Source organism: Megachile rotundata, chromosome 7, assembly GCF_050947335.1.
Source record: "Megachile rotundata isolate GNS110a chromosome 7, iyMegRotu1, whole genome shotgun sequence".
Lineage (NCBI taxonomy): Eukaryota > Metazoa > Arthropoda > Insecta > Hymenoptera > Megachilidae > Megachile > Megachile rotundata.
Window position 1 is genome coordinate 9,840,912 of NC_134989.1, and position 15,983 is coordinate 9,856,894.

The window sequence follows — 15,983 nt, forward strand, 5'->3', positions numbered from 1 at the left end:
TGCAATAAAATCTAGATTTTTCAGATTATTTATTAAATTTAGAATTTTTAGTTTTTTCCATTAAAATCACATTTCTCAATTTTTCTATTAAATTCAGATTTTTCAGTTTTTCCTTTAAATTTAGATTTATAAGTTTTTCAATAAAATTCAGATTTTTCAGTTTTTTCTTAAAATTTAGATTTTACAGTTTTTCTCTAGATACACAAATATATGGGTATATAGGTTGGAAATTGAGAGTTAATTGTAAAAAGTGTTCGAATAATTGAGATGCTTAATTAGTAGCGGCAACACAATAGATAATTAAAATAAGTAATAAACAAGTTACGCATCGAATTGCGATCGATTTGCAATTATTACGCAACAGATACTGTGAAAGGGTTAATCAACGATTGTTTGGCTTTAATTCTATGCTAACGATCTCGCTTTGCGTCCTCATCACCCCAAAGTTTAATTATTGACTCTTTTCTCCCATATCAAAATTTCGTATTCTAAATAAAATAAATCTAATTAATATCAATTATACATAAATATATTTTAATTCTATACAAACTGTATTTAGCATGAATATATTTAAAGTAAAATTTCAGTAGCTTTATACCTATTCAGACCTTTTTTTCCATCAGAATATTATATGCAAATTTATCGTTCAAACATAGTAAATATCGATGCATCATGCAAGTAAAAAGTTCTCACATAAATTGCTCGACGTAACTCATTTAATCTTACTGCAAATCGAGCTTTATAAAACGTTATCAAAGAACTCGTTATCGGTGTAAATAGCGATACGGTTAATTCCGATATCGAACGGAAGTTCACCAAGCAAGGTTATACGTTTCGTTCTAAATAATAAAAATAACAGTCCGCCGAAACGTTTCCGCGTTTCAAAATATTCGAAAGCGATTAATAATTACGCAGGTAGAACGGCGCAATTTGTCGGCTCTGTTCCGCCGATGAAAAGTTTATCGCGGACCGTTTCGGCCGCGACAACGTTTTCGCTTACCGTTTGATTCATTGTTGGGCTAATTTTATCTTTCGATTTTCCAACAATTTCATTTTTATTGGGTGCAAATCGAAATTACGGGTTGGGGCGGTGATTCACTCGCACGCGCCACAGGGAACGCTATTAATCGGAATATCCGCGGATGTACATACTGTATTCTCATTTATACGCAAATGTAACTGCAGCAACAGCAGGGATAGGACAGAGCCGGTGGGTGAGGGAACTGTTGAAATTTACTTGGAAAATGGAAAGCGTAGCCTGGCCTCGAGTTATCCACGATTCCTGGTTAACGAGAAAGCTTTGAAGACGATTTTTGAAATCCCCTGGAATAGCGGATCTGAACTAGAGAGTTCGCGCAATCGAAAACAAATCTAGCTCTCCTAGTGAACATAATCAAGGAAGGACACAACTTTCATTCGTTGATTTTTGGGGATTCCTGCAAATCGAAAGCTTTGAAGCTGGGTTAGAAACGTGGAAATATACGAATATGAGAATTTAGGGATATCTGTGGACATGAGGTTGTAAGGGTATTAGACATTTTGGGGTGTTAGGACTTAGGGATGTCGGATCCTTATAATATTAGGATCTGTGCAAATTTTATTTTAGAAATATTATGTTCTATGGATCTAGGGATATTGCAAGTGATAGTTCAATCCAGATAGGAATGTAAATATGCATAGAAATTTGTATATTAAAGACATGTGCAGTATAAAACACATTACGCTTTCGTAGCATGAATTCTGTCTCTTCCTCCGGTTAATGATCCAACTACTCTATGGCAATATAACTCGAGTTCGCCGTATTTCCACTGCGTTTGATAAAAATCTCCACGCGATATAAAAATCCGGATACTTTGAAAGTTACGACGGTTTGATATGCATTGAAATTCCAGTCGACCGTGAGAAGCATCTGGTCGAAGGGGTTAACGAGCAAATTTTCGTCGACGATTTCCAATCGCGATATTGCTGTTCATCGATCAACGTATTCATCGAATTTCCAAGCGTATGCTCATTTTCGAGGTTCGTATGGTCCGTCGTGTCATTATCTATTTATCGGTTTATTAAATGTTTCAAAACCGTGCACCAACGAGAAGAGGCTCCACGGCTTTTCCGTCAGTTTTTAATATTCGCGTATCACGGAATACCGTTGATCATTGATGCGTGGAATGTGCATCGCGGTCGGTCACTCGCCGAATTTTTCTTCCCTTTTTTTTTCCTCTCCTTTCCGGTCCTGCACGGCCGAACGTTTGTATTCGCTTCGCGAAATTGATGGCGCGTTTCCAATTCGTCCAATTCAATCGGTGTGTCGGTAGTGGGAACAGGAAAGGTGTTTTTTTTATTTTTTTTTACCTTTTAAAGCTATTATACGATTCCGCGTGTCATGGCAAGTTGATTTTTATACACGATAAAAATGTAAATATTTGCCTTGTTCAAAAAAATTGGAATCTTACGCTTTTTTTATTGGCAAAAATTGTTTTTTCAAATTATATCGTTGATGGTAGTCATTGATCTTCTTTTATTGAAATTTTTAATATAGACTGTGTAGAGGGTGTCTTACAATTAGTGTAGGTCCCTGAAATGGTAGCTGACGTAATTCTGAATAAGATTTCCCTCTGCAGAAATGGGGTTTGAAGCTTCGTTTTTGAGTTATTAGGGAAAAACATGGACCAATAAGTCGACGCGTGGTAATTCGACGCGTGGTAATTCGACGCGTGGTAATTCGACGCGTGGTAGTTCGATGCGTAGTAATTCCACGCGTGGTAATTCGATGCGTGGTAATTCGATGCGTGGTAATTCGACGCGTGGTAATTCGACGCGTAGTAATTCGACGCGTAGTAATTCCACGCGTGGTAATTCGATGCGTGGTAATTCGATGCATAGTAATTCGACGCGTAGTAATTCCACGCGTGGTAATTCGATGCGTGGTAATTCGACGCGTAGTAATTCCACGCGTGGTAATTCGACGCGTGGTAATTCAATGCGTGGTAATTCGACGCGTGGTAATTCGACGCGTGGTAATTCGACGTGTAGTAATTCCACGCGTGGTAATTCGATGCGTGGTGATTCGACGCGTAGTAATTCCACGCGTGGTAATTCGATGCGTGGTGATTCGACGCGTAGTAATTCAACGTGTAGTAATTCCACGCGTGGTAATTCGATGCGTGGTAATTCGACGCGTGGTGATTCGACGCGTAGTAATTCCACGCGTGGTAATTCGACGCGTGGTAATTCAATGCGCGGTAATTCCATGCGTGGTGATTCGATGCGTGGTGATTCGACGCGTAGTAATTCCACGCGTGGTAATTCGACGCGTGGTAATTCGACGCGTGGTAATTCGACGTGTAGTAATTCCACGCGTGGTAATTCGATGCGTGGTGATTCGACGCGTAGTAATTCCACGCGTGGTAATTCGACGCGTGGTAATTCGACACGTGGTACTTGAATGCGTGGTAATTCGACGCGTGGTAATTCGACGCGTAGTAATTCAATATATGATAATCCTACGCGTAGTAATTCAATATATGATAATCCTACGCGTAGTAATTCAATATATGATAATCCTACGCGTGGTAATTGCATTCGTGGTAATTCACCAATCAGAGCGCAAGGATTAAAACGAAGCTTCAAACCCTATTGTTGCAAAAGGAAATCCCATTAGCTATTCCCCATTTCGTGGACCTACAGTGGTGAGCCACCCTGTATATTCAAGCTTCCATTACACAAGAACCATTCTATAGCATCTCATCAAGATGTAAATAATTTTTCTGAAAATATTACGTACTGAATAATGTTTACTACACAATCCAGCGCCATAATTATTCTTCCTTCATTTATTATTCATCTGTCCTTGAGCCGCGCATGTATTTGCAATTAATTGAATTTCCAATTTGCATGTTCGTATAAAAATGTGATTTGAAGTTCATGGACGAGAAATGTTTATGTTTGCGAACAATAGCTCTTCCACTAGAATCAAGTTGATCGCGTGAATAATATTCTTCGGCCTTTAATCAGATGCTGGTTCGTTCGCGTGATTTCAATCTGAAAGTTTTCTCGTCGGCAATGAAATTTAATCGGCTCTGTGTTCGCTAATGCGAAACCACGGCCGCGTTTAGCTTTGTTCCTTCTATCTCTGATTGCGGACGCTTGTTCATCGCTTGTCGGAATTGTTCTATTCGCGGTAATACACGAATGTCTGTATATACCAGCGCGTTCGTAATCGGCCAGAAATTCCCCGGGCGTCTCTGTAATAGTTGATGAAACGTTTCGTACTTAATTAACGATAGTTTTGAGAATGTTACGTCTCTAATATCTTACGTTTAAACTGTGGCGCTGCCACGAGTCAAGTTTGCAATAATAGTCTCTGGTTATATTGCAGACACGGTACGAGTTGATATTATAAGTTCGTATAATAGTTTTCATCTGCAAAGTATTAAGTTACAAAGTTTCTTCTTTTAAATTTATAAATTTATTGTGAATGAGAACATTTAATCTTTTGGTTCTTGGGATTTCGGAGTTCAGTGGTTTTCGTGTTTTTAAATTTTTCACTTTAACGTTTTGTAAGGTATTAAGTTTTCATATTTGCAGATTTTCAGTTTATGAATTTTGAGAGGTATCAAATTTTTTTATTCGCAGGTTTTCGGTTTATGAATTTTGCAGTGTATGAAGTTTTCGTATTTACAGGTCTTCAGTTTATGAATTTTGCAGGGTATGAAATTTTCGTAGTTACAGATTTTCAGTTCACCGAATTTTGGAAGGTATAACTGTTCAAAATAATAAATGTTCATATTCATAATTGTTTATAATCCCAAATATTCAAATTTACAATAATTTACTTTCTTGTAATTTACAATTACAAAACAACAAATATTTAAATTTATAACTTCATGACAATATAACAAGAACCTCCCACAGAATTAATCTCTCATTCATTAAAAATGTCATTAAAAAAAAAATAAAATATTCATCCACTCATAAACTCGTGCAGAGTTATAAAGTTTCCAGATTTATTATCTCGCAGTGTCCTGTTTTTCGAATCAGCGAATACGTTCAACTTTCTGTTTGAAAGTTCAATCTCGTGTGGCGTTTGATTCAGTCATATAGTAACCGTGGCCTGAGGTCAATTTCTCTCTATTTAAACACTATATTATGTGCGTACAAAACCTATAGAGTTAGAATACTCGGCTAGCGTCAGTAGCAGTTAGTTCAAGCCAAGTCGATTAATTCGTCAGTTTGATTAAACGTTCGAACTCTGTTGCACTTTCTGATATCGCTACAAACTATTGCGGTAATATATTGTTACGTCTTCAAGAAAGATGGTTCGCCTAAAGCAACTATAGTAATCTGGTCGGTAAATCGAAACAAGACTTTCAGTTCAGTGCATAAGTACTCGAGTATATCTTCGTTAAAACAATCTTCAATATATTCTCTGAAGTTTCAAATTTTATATTGTATTATTTTTGGTACATTTTTAATCGTTTTTAATATTTGGTTTATTTTAATTTATGTTTAAAATCTTTGGAAACTATTTATTTTGAAAATGAATACTTCTAATTTATTCAAGCATTGAAAACACTGTTCTGGATAATTTTTGTGGAACAATGTAATTGTAATTAAAAATGTAAACCTAATTAAATTTCAGAAAAAAATTTGTTACATATTCTTATAAGTCATATTTTCATCACGATTGAATCGTGAATTTAATTTTATGAACATTACTGTCTTAACATTACAAGAATAATTAATTTGTTGCGTCTGACGCACTTGTAAAAAAATCGTACGTCAACCTTAAAAATCACATTTGTTTAACCCTTTAACACATTGATCACAGTAAAAACAACAGTATTTAAGGATTAAACAAATAACAGTTCTTCACAATCCGATTTTCCGCATCGTTATTTTCCAGCAGAATCAGACAACCCATCAATCTCCCATTTTCAATTACCCCTGGTAATTCGCCCCATCGACGCGTAAAACGCAACCGAACGTGCGTTTCGAACGGTGTTGCAACGATTAGAATGCGTGCATGATTAGCGTCATAAAGTTTTCACGGGGCACGTTTAATTCCAACGAGCGGAAACAGGGAATCGAAAACGGTGCACGCAGCGATGGATTCGATTCCGCAGTTTACATGTAACCGATTAAGCTGCGTCGAGTATGGGGCTCGACTGACCTGAAAACCGGATGCGTTTCTACGGAGGATTCCGCTGATGTTTCAGCCCTGTGTCCAATTGGAAACTAGCATGGTTTTACTATTGCAATTGCAGTTGCAGCTTTTGCTCGAACGAACTGACTCATATGTACACCCATGTTCCAGCACGTTAACAATTTTTCTTAAATATTCAAGCATTGTTTGAGGCACTTTTTAACTGTTTCTAGTGATGGGTATAAGTTTTGTTTTTTGAACAAGTGCATTTTAACTTAGTTCAAGCTCTTAGTGATGAGTATAACTTTTGTTTTTTGTTCAAGTATTTTTCTATTTAGTTCAAGCTTTTAGTGATGGGTATAACTTTTGTTTTTTGTTCAAGTACTTTTCTACTCAGTTCAAGTTTTTAGTCTATTGGATTGAATATAAAATTCAAGTTTAGTCAGTTGTTCATATCACATTTTAGCTGCATTGATCAACAGACTTTTTATTTATAGTTCAAGTGCAATTGGATTGAATATCAAACTTCAATTGTTCATCTCATGTTTTAGCTGCATTAACAGACTGTTTATTTTTAGTTCAACTACAATTGGATCAAATTTAAGTTCAGTTGTTCACATCACATTTACCCATCACTAAAACCATATGTAACACATGCTCCACATCCAAATTTACATTCCAACATTCGTCAAGTTTCGCATTGCCTAATAAATTCGGTAGAATCCAGTTCGTCACCATTGATGCAAAAATACCGATTTTAATACTTTCCCCGTTGGAACTACACATGTGAATCGTATAGATCATAAAACACACGCAAGCACACGCGTTCATCGACGTCGTCCCGCTTTCCACAGGGTATCGTTTCTACGTGTACTGAACGTTGGATGTAGACATTTTATTGGACGTTATCCTAGGTCGTTTGTAATCATTCCGCGGGATCGACCGCTGTACCGTGTGGACTTGAAAGATGGAACACCGTGGACGGGTTTCGCGAGAAAAGAATGCAGAGAACTAGCGACGATAGAGTGTATATACCGTGGGATCAACGATGTGCACTCTATTCAGATTTCCGTGGTCGGAATGAATTGGACTGATATTTTCTTTCGACGTTCTTTCTTTATTTTACTGTTTCATCTTTATTTCGTGGTGAAAGGGGATTGTAGTTGGTTGAATTGGAAGGTTGGGGGAATTTGTGGATTTGGGAGTTGAAGTTGGAGATTTGGGAATTTGGGAATTTAGGATTTTGAGTAGTTGGAGATATGGAATTGGAGATTTGGTGATTTGGGAATTTTGGATTTAGGATTTTGAGTACTTGGAGATGTGGAATTGGAGATTTGGTGATTTGCGAATTTGAGAATTTGGAATTTTGGGATTTTGGGTAGTTGGAGATGTAGAATTGGAGATTTGGTGATTTGAGAATTTGGGATTTTAGAATTTTGGGTACTTGGAGATGTGGAATTGGAGATTTGGTTATTTGGAGATTTGGGAACTTCGGAATTTGGGATTATACGATTTGAACTCTTGGGTATTTGGAAACTTGGAATTTAGGGATTGAGGGATTTGGAATTGGAAATTTGGTAATTTAGAAGTTTGGAATTGGGGATTTGCTAGCTTGGTAATTTGACCATTTGGTAACTTGACAATTTAGTTATTTGCGAATTTGGGATTTGAAATCTTGAGTGTTTGAAAACTTGGAGTTTAGGTATTTAGTGATCTGGAATTGTAGATTTGGCAATTTGGGAATTTGGAGTTAAGGATTTGAAATTTTGGTTATTTGGAAACTTGGAATTAAGGGACTTGAGTACTTGTAATTGCAAATTTGTTAATTTAAGGATTTGGAATTTCAGCTTTGAAATTTTGTGATCCTGTAATTCAAAGATTTAGCTATTTAATCCATTCACTGCCACCTACGAGGTGTCTCTAATATTTCTTTCACCATAAACCCTCTATAGTACTATATTTACAACTAAATACTATATCTTGTGAAAACCTATGTTTTCCTCAAAATAAACTCATGTCATCCAGAGAAAAGAGCCCTAAATCTGACACTGAATGATTTAACATTAATCTCTGCAACAATAATCACACCAACACAAAATATCATCTAAAACAACAACTAATATACAAAATACGAATTATTTCACGAAATTATAGTACACAAATAAATGGTAGTACGAAGGGAACTTCAGTGCAAGTACTTGAGTCGAAATACATAGGTCGGCGGTCGTAACATGGCGCTTTTAGTGCATGCAAGCGTTCAGTCGGTGAACGGCTCCTCGCCTTCTCGGTCGAAATTAGATTGCACTCACGTTACTCGCGGCAAAAGTTCACGGCACCGTGCGGTTAACGGTTCCGTCGTGTTCCCGGCTAGGTCAGCCATACGTGGCACATGCTCTCGTCGATGTCGAATCGAGTTTGCGTGCCACGCATCGCGAGTATCCTTCTTTTCTCTCTTCAGAGTTACTCGGCCTCGTTTCGATGTTGGCCCATTCGGACACGCGACTCTTACACGCTTTCGATTCGATCGCCAAATCGCTCGCATTTTCAACGTTCCGAACCAAGCGTATGTAACAATGTAATTGGGATAGGTTTACAACGACCAGAGGCGCGTAGAATGTGTGACGTATTGTATTTCACACCTGTGCTAATTGCAAATTTGCGAGTTTATTTTTTTTTTAATTTTTATTGTCGTTTGCACGAATTTAGATTTTCAATCTTTTCATACCGAAATTTTAAATTTTCAAAAACAATTAGTGATTGCAGTAAACGATTTTACCATATTAGATTTTTCTTTACACCTCTTTAAATTTACTTTAGTGCATGCAATTTTAAAAGAACTTTATGAAATTATTCGTGAACAGTACCTCTGTTCAAAAATGTAGATATTAAGATTTAGAGATACTATCAAACATTCCTGGGTCAAATATGCTTCGAAATCTGGGTTATACGTAATATTTCGCTCCAAATATGCCTGTGACGTGATCACAAATGTACACCTACTAATTTTCTTATGGTTCGAAAGAAATGAAGGGTTTCTTAATGCCTAGAAGCATTACAAAGTGCAAGAGGGGTAAGATAAAATAAAAATAAGAATCGGGTAGTTCACTAGGTAGAGTCAACATTCAACTATTCTTATATTTATCACTCATAGGTATTCTTATAATACATTTTATGAAAATTAATTGCAAATTTGACAACAAGGTTTTGGACAATTTTTAACCACTGTACATTTGCGCACGACAGCAATAAAAAATGCGCAAATTGAACGTGAAATTCACCAAATATAAAGTACGAATAATATTTTTACGAAAAAGCAATAAAACCGACAGCGGCAGAGCTCGTTTCTAACCGCTGAAAGTATCAAGCGATGAAAATTTTCCGCCGGGATCGTTTGGTGTACAGTATAAAAAAGCATAATCGAGGCGTGTATAAATACGTTGGAAAAATACGTAAACCAATTTAAAAGGATCAACGAGCAAACGTTTCAGTCACGCTTTTTACGGTTTCGTTTTCCACTGAAAATAAACACTCCACAGGCAAGGTGAAAAGGCAAATTGATTCGTCCGATCGAACGCTGCAATATGCATTTACGCAACTATCGATACCTTTTGCCACCACTAAAAACATTAACTGGAATGAATCGACCCATTGGAAGAAATATCTGCGAATTGAACAATTTCCCTATTTAACTCGCGAACCGACATCCTTTTTAAAGACATTACTCATTGATTGCTGTGGTGATAATACAAATTTTCACTAGGGGATTTTATGAGGACTCAGAAGGTACTTATAAGCCAGGGTTTTTTGTTATAGGGATTTGGAGATATTTAGGGATATTTAGGGTTATAAGGATATCTAGGGATATTTAGAGTTATAAGTATATATAGGGATATAGGGGGATCTAAGGATATCTAGGGATATAGAAATATCTAGTCATCTAGGGATATCTAGGGATATAGAAATATCTAGTCATCTAGGGATATCTAGGGATATAGGCATATCTAGGGACCTAAAGATATCTAGGGATCTCGGAATATCTAGGAATCTAGGGATATCTAGGAATTTAGGGATTTAGGGGTATCTAGGAATCTAGGGATATCCTGGGATATAGGGATATCTAGTAATCTAGGGATATCTGAGGACATAGTAATATCTAGAGATATAGGGATATCTAGTAATATAGTGATATCTGGGGATATTGGGATATTGAAATATATATAGATATTTAGGGATATAGCGAAATTTGGGGATAAAGGGATATTTTGGAGTATTTGGAATTTTAGGGAATTCTAGTTCGAGTTCAGAAATTTTTAGAATCTAGAAATTAAGACATCTATGGATGTTAGTAACTATGGATTAAGTGAGCCAGAAATCTAAATAACTAAATGTATTCAAAGTCACCTTATCACTGCAACACGCATGAGTATGTTGGAACATTTTCAAAACTATAAAGCATTAAATTTATGAAAGATTGCATAGGAAATATTTGCATTTAATGGCAAGTGTAGCTTTCTTGTTCCACCCTTTCCATGTTTCCTCTACCTCCGACATTTAATGTCGACTATTATCGACACTTCACGCGAACGTGACAGCCATGGAAATTCGATGTGAGAATTATAGTTAACGATATTTGTTCTCCGCTCGAAAACCTGTATTCCGTATTCAGCGCTGTTATTCAATTACTCTGTCGTCGCTAATGAACTTTTTTGCATAAGAACGTGAGAACAGAATTGGTCGATTCGTATCGTAAACGTTTACGAAAACAATTATACGCTCATTAACGAAAAACTGTTTCCAACCTACGTGTTCGTACAAATTCATTCACCTGTTGTTTAATTCGCGCATTTTCTTTTCTGTTCGCTGCTCGTTCATTTCGATTGCATAACCTGCAATTAAAATCCCGGTCTATTGATCTACGAAGAAACGAAATTCGGAGTAATGCTTTGGATGTGGAGCAGAAATAAATTTTGAAATTTTGTGAAATGTGATTCAAATTGTTTTCAGAACAGTTTATAAATGTTTAAAAAATATCATCTATAAAAACGTGAATTTTCAATCTTGTAAACGAGAAAATTTAAAATCGAAACACCGGTGCTTGTACGACCATATGTGCCCATCATCGTACCCTACATAATCACCATAAAACTCATTCCCACAACGGCTCAGTCAATAAAGCATTAATCTTCCCTCATAAAAGCTATTTTCCACGTCCGGATCGTTACAACTTCATCCACTAATACCAGACATTCGCGCACAAAAATTCCACACAAAAAAAGAGACTGAAACGTAGCGAAACACAGTCTGTTCAGCAATCGCGTATATAGTTTCCAACAAGAATCGCCAAGCAATCACCATCAGACATCGGATATCCCGGAGTAGAGGGAATAAAGCAATCGACATCAGTTATTCTCCGCAGCGAAAGCTGCGCAAAAATCGTCACAGCTTATCCCCTTTCGTTGGCCGGTTCGCATTGTCGCGATCGTCGTCCTATAACGCGCATGAGAACCGATAAATCCGCAAACAAAAGTGGATTATGACTGTTTCGCACGGACACACACCTTTCATCCTCTGACCGGCGTGCACGGAGTGCCGATTGCTTCTGTGCATTCGAACCGTATCGAGCAAATTTGAATATCGACCGGACGAGTTATTACGTTCACATCCACCGCGTTCGTTTCTTTTCAACGCTGCTACCATCACCGACAGAAGCTGCGTGTAAACGTCTGCCCCCTTCTTTATTTTCCCTTTTTAATATTCCGGCTACGATCGCCGTTTTGCTGGTTGGAAGGCGACGAATAAACAACTGAAGCAACCGGAGTGGGAAATGCACCAAACATTTCGACGGATTTCGCTATTAACCAGGCGCGTTTTAATCATTCGCGTGTGAATTATTTCGATCGAGGATTTGATGCAAGATTCTGCGACGCTGTTAATTTATTTACCGGTGTCATTTGCGATTGATAGGGATTTGAAATTTTGAAAATCTAGGGATTTAAAAATTTGGAGATTTCAAGATTTGAAAATTTGGCAATTTGTAATTCTAGGGATTTATTTGTAAATTCAAATGTTCGGCGATTTAGACAATTGGAGGTTTGAAAATCTAGGGAATTTCGAAATCAATCACTTTGAAAATCTAGGGATTTTCAAATTCGTGAGTTCGAAATTCTAAGGATTTACAATTTTTCAAATTTTAATTCTAGGGTATTTCAATTTTTCAAAGTTTAATTCTAGGGTTTTCCAATTTTGCAACTTTCAATTCTAGGGTTTTCCAATTTTGCAAATTTCAATTCTAGGGATTTCCAAATTCCTAAATTTGAAATTCTAGAGATTTTCATATTTGTGAATTGAGGAATCTAGGGATTCGGAAACCTGAAAATCTAAGGATTTTTTAAACGGACGCACTTGGAAATCTAGGAATTTTTTAAATGGAGACATTGTGAAATCTGGGGATTTTTGAATTTAGAGATTTGGAAATGTGGAAATCTAGAGATTTTTTAAAATTGGAAATCCAGGGATTCTTGAAATTTGTAAATCTAGGGGTTTTTGAAGTTTGTAAATCTAGAGATTTTTGAAATTTGGAAATTGGGAAATCTAGGGATTTTTAAAAATTGGAAATTTGAAAGTCTAGAAGTTTTTGAAATTTGGAAATGTGGAAATCTAGAGGTTTTCTAAATTTGTAATCTTAAAAATCTAAGAATTTGAAAATTAAGAAATGTTATAACCTATTGATCATAACATTCTGAAAATTGATAATTTAAATATTTGTTATCAAAAGTGAGACAGTAATTTAACTAGAAACTAGACTATAAAAAATACATAGTATTATCCTGAATAAAACGAAGCAAATCGACTGCGAATACAGCGAATAATTAATGGATCCGAAGCTAAAACCGCAGAAGCGAGATCAAAGTAGGTATTTGAACAGAACGAACACATGGAATTCCAAAAATATGAGGCTATCGTTCTATGCAGCAAAGGCAAAAGCGAGAGCTGCGCGTCGTCGTTCATTATTCGCAACGTTCGCAGCGTTGAGCCAAGCAAATAAACCTGCTCGATACCGGTGACCACCTACTAATAGGCAGATCCTACGTGTACGCTTTCTTGGCCGTTGTCTGCTCGAGGAATTTCGCATTTTTTTGGTTTCACTAGCAGAGAGAGGCCGGTTACCACGGAATCTTCTTTATCGCGTCTGGTATTCCGCGACTGGAATATTGTTATATAGAGAAAGCCCTCATTTTTCACGGAAGCCCCGACTCGCGAGGATAATATTTATCTCTGGCAGATTTGTGGTTAAGAACATTACGCCCGAAGATTACGTTCGCGTGGAGATCGCGGTGTAAGTGGAATCGTGGTGAACGCGAACGAAACGGGATCAGAAATTGTTTACCCTGAAATTAGAACCGCTTTTCTTATTGTTTCTTTACCGAGCGGTAAACTTCGCGACTTTCGAACCTCAAGAAACTTCTTGTTTTCTGAACTTTTTAAGATTTGAATTTGCATATCTTTGTTGTATACTAATTTGGAGATTTGGGGATTTAGGGATCTGGGAATTTAGAGATTTTTGGAACGCAGAGATTTTAGGGATCTAGGGATTTTAAAGATCTAGTGATTTTTGAAGTATAGGGATTTGGGGATCTAGGGATATTAGGGATTTAGGGATATTGGGAATTTAGGGATTTGGAAATTTAGAGATATTGGGAATTTAGGGATTTGGAAATTTAGGGATTTTTGGGATTTCAAAATTTAGGGATTGTTGGGATCTAGGGGTTTGAAGATCTAGTGATTTGGGAATCTAGGGATTTTGGGGAGTTTAAGGATTTTTGGAATTTTGGGGATTTAGGGATTTGAAAATTTAGGGATTTTTGGGATCTAGGGATTTGGAGATCTAGTGACTTGGGGATCTAGGGATTTTGAGGAGTTTAAGGATTTTTGGGATTTAGAGATTTTGAGGATTTTAGAAATTTTGGGGATTTAGGGATTTTGAGGATTTTAGAAATTTTGGGGATTTAGGGATTTTGAGGATTTTAGAAATTTTGGAGATTTAGTGATTTGAAAATTCAAAAATTTGAGGATTTAGGGATTTGGAAATGCAGGAATCTTTAAATTTAAAAATTCAAAATAGTAAAATATTAAAAATCTCTAAATTTCTATATTTGAAACTTGATATCAATTTTGTTATAACTTAACATCTTACAAAAACACTAATTTTACCATCACTGAGAAGTAACAAAATTTTTGGAATTTCCCTGCAACTTCAAAGATCCCTATTTTATATTTTAATGAATTACACTAAATCTTAATGGACGACCAAAGTATATTCATTGCACACGCGTGCCACATAATAAATGGCACGTGGGAAGTTAATAGGTTACATGATACGATTTTATTGAACTTCGACTAGAGCACATTGATCGAGTGTAGCGATTAATTTTCTAATTTGTCGCCATTTCTCTCCGGGGTGTAGTTTATCAATGTAGAAGTGTAGTCGGTCTTCTGCACCCCAGTGACAAACTTTGTGGTTTATGGTGAGCTCGTGATCATGTGCGACTGAAAGTTACGGGCAAATGCATCGATTTCGAATCAAATATGCTTCCTTCTTCATTTTTAATCTGTGTGGTTCGTAAGAAATATTAATTCTTTATAATGTAACTTTATGTTTGATTCATATCGTTTTAATGTTTCATTTATGATGTGAGCATTTGTGTCATCGTTGCTACTTTGTCTATTTTCATGTTTATATTTATGATTCATGTTAGCAGGAATTTGTGTCATGTTGGAGGAAGAATAAAGTATTAATATTATTTGTTAGATGTACTAGTACAGTATTATATTTAATTTCGTTTTCTTTATTTGTAGGTAAATTGTTTTCGAGTTTATTATGTAGGTTGTTCTTTAAATTTTTTATGTAATAATACAGTGCTTGACGATGTTAAAATAAATGAAGATAGAATAATTATTGTAAATAATAATAAATATAAAATTCCTAAAATTTTCTCTATACGTCTTTACAATTTTAAATCTCAAAATTCTTATATCTCACAAATCTCCAAAATTTCTACTCTACCTCCTTAAATTTTTTAGTCCCAAAATTCTTATATCTTAAAATTCCTAAAATTCCCTCTCTACCTCCCTAAATTTCTAATTCCCGAAATTCTTATACTTCAACCCCCCTAAAATTCCCTCTCTACATCCCCAAATTTCCAATTCTTCAAATCTCAATATCTCATCAATTTCCCTCTAAATTTCCAAATCTCCAATCCTCCAAATTTTCACTAGAAAACCTTCCATGTCACTACTGTCCAATATATCTATCATACAAGTACTCCCTTTCATCCGCAAGCTCTCAATGTTCAGACCAATTGCGTTAAAATAAACGAAGAAAAAAATGGTGAAGAATAATCGTCACACTTGAATCTATCAAAGTGTCTCGTATCTGTTCGAACGTGTTTTAGCGAGTGATGTTCGATGCGCTAACCTCGGGAAATAAATGAATGACATCGGCATAATTGTGCGGTGGAGATTTCGGTTTCCAACATATTCATAGCTGACAGCAACATAATAATCCAGGGCTGAATGGACTCTGCGGATTCGGACAGTTATTTTCGCGGTAACCGCTCGGCATGGATTCAGATCGCGTTGCGGTCCACTCTAATTATCCCTGGTAATATGATTTAACGACAGTTAATCTGTGTATAATTTTCGTGGTCCCGGTGATTGCTGTACACTCTGCAGCGACTAGAATATGCTACAATTCAGTGGACGATTGGAATCTTCGTTACTTGCTTTAACAAACAAAACAACAGTTATTGGAACATGCGGTAGTTTATTAAATTAGATAAAT

At 36.2% G+C, this 15,983-nt stretch overlaps 1 protein-coding gene across 1 annotated transcript in view; it reads left to right on the forward strand.

Annotated features, from left to right (window-relative positions):
* alpha-Man-Ia (alpha-Mannosidase class I a) overlaps nucleotides 1-15,983 on the forward strand; it is a 627,691-nt gene that overhangs the window by 9,831 nt on the left and 601,877 nt on the right. The gene's annotated exons all lie outside the window — the stretch shown is intronic.